Here is a 6,000-nt window from a genome sequence, read left to right on the forward strand (position 1 = left end):
TTTTAATCTCTAATTTTCCATTATCTGCCAACATCTAAAACTATTTCAGGAATTAGAATTGTATAAAAACAATTAACAATATTTTTATTTTGATCGACAAACGTAGTTGTAGTTTATAACAATGATCAGTTAAATATTCTTTGATTGAAGATGTAAATAAATAATTAATGAACTATTGGTAAGTATTTTTTTTATTGCTCATTCTTAATTATTCCTTATCATATCTGACCTCTATTTTTAAGGTCACAATTTTTATGGAGTATAAAGCAAAATCTCCTGTAGCTCCTTTTCAGATTCAACTCCATCATAATCTATTGTAGTTAATTTTATTTACTGAAAATTTACATTTCATTCATTAATTTTCCAAATACAAATATTATGACTATGCTTTATCTGTTATCGATATAGATAATATTATATTTTATTTCTGAAAGACAAAATCTTGTACAAATTCATAACACAATATACAATTATAAAACAAAATCTGAGTCTAGTGCTCCATTATAAAAACAATAAACAAAAGATAAAACAAGTTCTCTATAACAAAACAGTAAACAAAAAAAACAGACTGGATAGTACACAACTATTAACATAATATTTGTTACTCCATTATATTTAACTTAAAATAATGAGAATTCTTTTAAATAAATGAAAGCGTGAAATAAATGACGATATTAATTAGATTCGAAATCTATTTACATAATAAAATTTATATTTCACTTACAAAATTAAACTTATTACATATTGTAACAATTTAAATATATAGTCTGTTCAATTTGGCTACACTATCAATGTTCAATATATTTTCAATGTTTAGTAAGTCGCAAGATACGGGCATGGGTGGCTATAAGATATATTGTCTATTTTCTTTAAAGGTGGAACAATGTAGGAGGATGTGGTACAAACTATTATTGAAATAACTTTTGCAGAATGGACAGAGTTTGTTTGCCTTGAAAGTGATGGTTTTGCTTCCGTGGAGTAGTTTGATATGCTCCGCGTTTCCTACTCTTAATTGGCTGATACACCTTATTTTTTTTTAAATTAACCTATATGTTAAATGTGCTTCAGGTTTGTGTAGGTTAAAACTGCTGAGTGCTCGATATATATGGGGTTAATGTTTGAGTTCAATGCTCTATTGATGTCAGTTGAGAAGTTGTGGTTGAAGATCTTTTCAAGAACATCGCCTTTATATCCCAATATTCCGTTTTCATATGAAGTATTAAACTATTGACCTCATTTCTACATCCATATTGGTGGGCTATCATATTGAATTGTAAGAGCCAGTTATATTCTACGTCAGCAGTTATCGATCTACGACGATGTTAAAAAAGATTGATTGTGAAAAAGCTCCCTAACTTTTCGTTTACAGCAGAAAAAAACACTAGAAAAAAAAGGAAAAGAGTTATAAAGAAAAAATAATCAATTTGCTCATCAAAGTGTATATATTTTATAGTAAACTATATATACGTTTATTTTGAGGGTAAAGAAATCCCCCCCCCCCCCAAAAAAAATAAACCTAGATTCCTAGTGATATTTTTATTTTCAAAGATTACTCTTCTCACTATTAGTAGATGTTTTAATGTAAGCATAAAACCTCGAGAAAAATCACAAAGAAATTTATGAAGAAAAGAAAATTTATTATCGGTACGCCTAAATGGACAATAATCTAGGTTTTATCTGAATAGAATTAAATTTCAATTTGATTCCAGTTACCAAACAGAAGCTTAGGATTTAGTTCATAGCATTTTAATTTGGCTAATTTTTATAGTATTAATAGAAAAATATTTATGCAAATATATATCATCGATGAATTTACTCAGTTCTTTGTAACCAGGCTATCAAAATATAATGAATTCTGTGTTGATATTTTGTATGAGTCTCCTTAAAATAAGGAAGCTATGTACCAAGCAGTCTCATTGACTCACTTTTATATATATTTCGAAGTTTTTTATTTTAATATTTAATAATTTACTGTTATTTTAATATTTCATCACTTTTCAAAACGTTTCATTTTTTTTTTGGTTCAACAAGAAATTTTCCTTTGTTTTGTTATTTTTCTAATTTGTTAATTGAAAAATATTTTAATTGTAATTAATGGACCGTATAAAACAAATTTCTATGTATCTTAATTTTTTTCTCCTATTGATTTATGGATTGTATTTAATTAGTTCTATTAAATATTATTATATTAGTATTTAGTGTAATCTCGGTAATCCGAACTTACTCCTCCGGGTGTATATACGAATTAATGAATATTTCAGATTAAAGAAAGTATTAAGAAAAATTAAACAGTATGAATGTGCATAACAATATTTATTTAATTTTTAACATATTTGTTTGGAAATGTGACATTTTGAAGTTTTAAAAAAATTAAACGTTTTTAAAGAAGTAGGTTTTTTTTTTTCGTCAGGTGTTCTGAGTCTTATAACATTGCTGGTATTTTGGGTGCCAACTATTTTGTTTTCTTTTACATCCCTCGTAATGCTAAGATATGGTTTAATTTGTTAAAATTATAAGATCGTTTACTTATATTTGAAAAAATTATAAATAAAAAAAAACTTTTGTATGGATTTATTTAAAACATTATAAAAAAAATGAGTTTATTCACAAAATTTGTATTATAAATAATTCCACAATTAATTAAATTAGTTTTACAGAATCAAATAGTTTACAAAACAGATATGTATTTCTTCACCAATTTTTTTTTTCGTTAATATTTTTTTTTACTTTTTTATCCTAAAAGTTTTGAATCTTTCTTTTTTCATTATTATTTTTTTTGTTTTTCTTATTTTTCACTCCAATTTTGTTTTTTATCTTACTTAACGAGCTAACCTTCTTCTGTACGTCTCTAGTTTGTAACAGTGATATGTAAAAAAAAAATAAAGAAAATTATCATCGTCAAAGAATTAGTAATAGCTATTGAAAAACACCGGCTAAGAATGTCTACATAATCCCAAAGGAGACTAATTTCTGAGTCAGTTGATGGCTTCACCTGTGAGCACGTCGCGGGGTTACCGATGAGCCACAGCCTACAGTACTCAATATTCTCTTACCTAAGCGGGCTGTTAAGCTGTTCAATACACCCTGGTTAACAATCGCTCTTTATGAATAATGTTTGCCTAAAACATGACGTATAACTCTACCCTAATATAACTGTATATTTATAGCAAAACATAATTTTTATTTTCAGTAAACAGTTATAGATTACTATACATGAACCATGACTGTGAATATCTGGAATGAAAATTTAGTTATAATTAAGGTACATAGAACATCAATTAATATAAATATTAGTGTAAATTTAATAGCAGTATTTCTTTCAATGGTCAAATTATTAATCACTGTAACTCAAATTAAGGTGAAAATCAGATAATCCAGATCTATTATCTAATAAAATAATATATAAGATGGCTGTTATGATGTAAATACAATCTTTCCTCCTCATACCAAAGGTGAAAAAAATATACTATAAAATATGAATTTTTATTCAATCTTTGTTTTGCATTATGTTATTTATGACTAATGTTTTACATTTTCATAAGTTACGTTTAAAACACAAGCCATATAAATTAACTAATATCGGGCTAAATTACAACATTTGCTAAAACGAGAAATTTGTATATTGTAATAATAAATTAGTGTGCATATTTATATAAAGAAAACGGCTCAAATGATTTTAATTAAACTCATCAAGTCGATATACAATTGTGCAGTAATTATTTTTTAAGACTTATCCTCATTCTCAAAAATTACTTCTCTTTCAGTATCTTTAATTGTGTTTATTCGAAATTATTAATTATCTCTTATTGGCAGTATTAATAAAAATGGATAAATATAAATCATAAAAGAATTCGATAATTAACTAAAGGTGAAAATAAAAGTTATAATTTTTTTCGATGATATGTATATATAATTATATTTTATATACTAGGTGCTCATCAACCAGTATTCATTAGTGGCAGCAGGTACTATACCTTAAGAGGAAACAAAAAGTCCATATGACCTATATTTCGATTCTTAATGGTAGAGGATAAAAATAAAATTTTGTATTTTTAGCTGTTAGCTATAGTTTTTCTCAGAATAACTCAAATAAATCTACTTAAAAGCTCCCTATGGCGTCCTTGTCAGTATAAAAATTCAAATTTACTTTAAGTAACGGAGAAAAAAAAATCGAAAACTAAAATCTATGCCATCTAATCCCGGTCTTCCCTACTTAAAAATAGTTTTCTTAGAATTCAAAGACACCATAATTGTACAATTTAGTTATTAAAAAGTGTATGTTCAACATATTTTGATTATATCATTCGAAATGTATTATCGTTTTGAATATAATCATAAAAAATGAATTTTGTATTGGATCATATACAGGGTGGCTGATAAATGATTGGTCATAGTGTGGGAAGAGGTACTACACCTTAAGAGTAACAGAATACTCCATATGACCCATATTTTGATTCTTTATGGCATAGAATAAAAATAGAATTTTGTATTTTTAGCTGTTATCCATGGTTTTTCTCAAAAAACTCAAATAATATAGCAAATATCCCGGATTTCAAAAAAATTCTTCATTTTTTAGCTTCAATATTGTGCCCAACAAGCCTACATTCACTGGTCAGTTAAGGATGCAAGAAAGCAAAAATTAAAAAAGAGAATCATATTTAATTATAAATTGTATTGGATTTTATCTAAATAAATAAAATTCATTATTTTTCTTATTACAATAATGATAATTATAAATTTTATTAACTACAAATCGCTGCTTCTTCGCACTCTACTTCTTCTGAGAACATTTCCCTTTCTCCTTATTTTCCTATCGTTCGCCTTCATCTCCTCATGCTCCAGAATGATTTTATTTTCCAAGTCCTGTCTCCTGTCTGCTCCCTCACTGTAATGGTGCGACATTAATTTTCTTCATACATAAAAATATAGGACATCAAATACGCAAAATATAATTATAATATGCGTACGTGTAAAATTATATAATTTTTCAATAACAGCTGTTTCAATATATGCGTGTACAACATCAATGACGTTCAACGATTGAACAGCGGTTCGATTAACTTTTTAATTACTACCGACTCAAACATAAAGCCCTAGAACAATTATAATTTTAGATATAAATAAATATATTTAAAAATGTATTAATTAACATATAACTTATAAAACTGATAGAACAGGTGGTAACTGATAGAACTTTACTATCAGAAGTCATCTTATGTTTTATGATATGACAAGTGGTTTTATTTTATTTCTTTTATCATTATTTTATATATTCTGTTAATTATGGTTTTTATTTGTAATTTTTAAATTCATTGTATTATTTTATGACATCTTGTAATTTAATATCTATTTTGTAATTTACTCTAAGGCTCTAAAGCCTAATTTTGATGCCTGTAAATTATTCTAATGGGATAAATCCCAGAATAAATAAAGATTATTATTATTATAAGTTAAGGAAAAGTTATTGTGAACCATAACCTTAACCCAATGCATGTTTACTCTTCTAGACCCAATACCCATTTTTCTTGAAAGAGCCTTCAATCCTGCTTCTATTTAAACCAGACCTTAGTTACATTACTCATAAACCGCTCTACTCGTAGACAGTTGCACAATCTCCCCCTCGCCTCCGACAGTGATACGTGTTCGAATGGCAGTAATATATTCCCGCTGACAGCAGACTCGAGGGAGCCCAAGTCTTCATCACGTCATCTTCAGCGCGCGGCCGATCATCCATCACATGAAGAGATGGTATACATTAGTAGTCCCTCAAAGGAATATATTTCATAGAGTGGTAGTCTAATACGAATCGCAACGTCAGGCATCGCCTTAAACTAAAGCGGGTTTATGGTAAAATACAATCATGATGAAACGCTAGTATGATCTGAATCTGAAAGGCAAAGCTGTGTGGATGCTTGACTATAATTAATTTTAAGATATAACCAAGGAGGTGTATCATATATAATCATATATAACCAATAATCATATAAATTAATAGAATAA

The sequence above is a fragment of the Halyomorpha halys genome, unplaced genomic scaffold (genome assembly GCF_000696795.3).
Source record: "Halyomorpha halys isolate HHAL.00 unplaced genomic scaffold, Hhal_1.1 Scaffold669.1, whole genome shotgun sequence".
Lineage (NCBI taxonomy): Eukaryota > Metazoa > Arthropoda > Insecta > Hemiptera > Pentatomidae > Halyomorpha > Halyomorpha halys.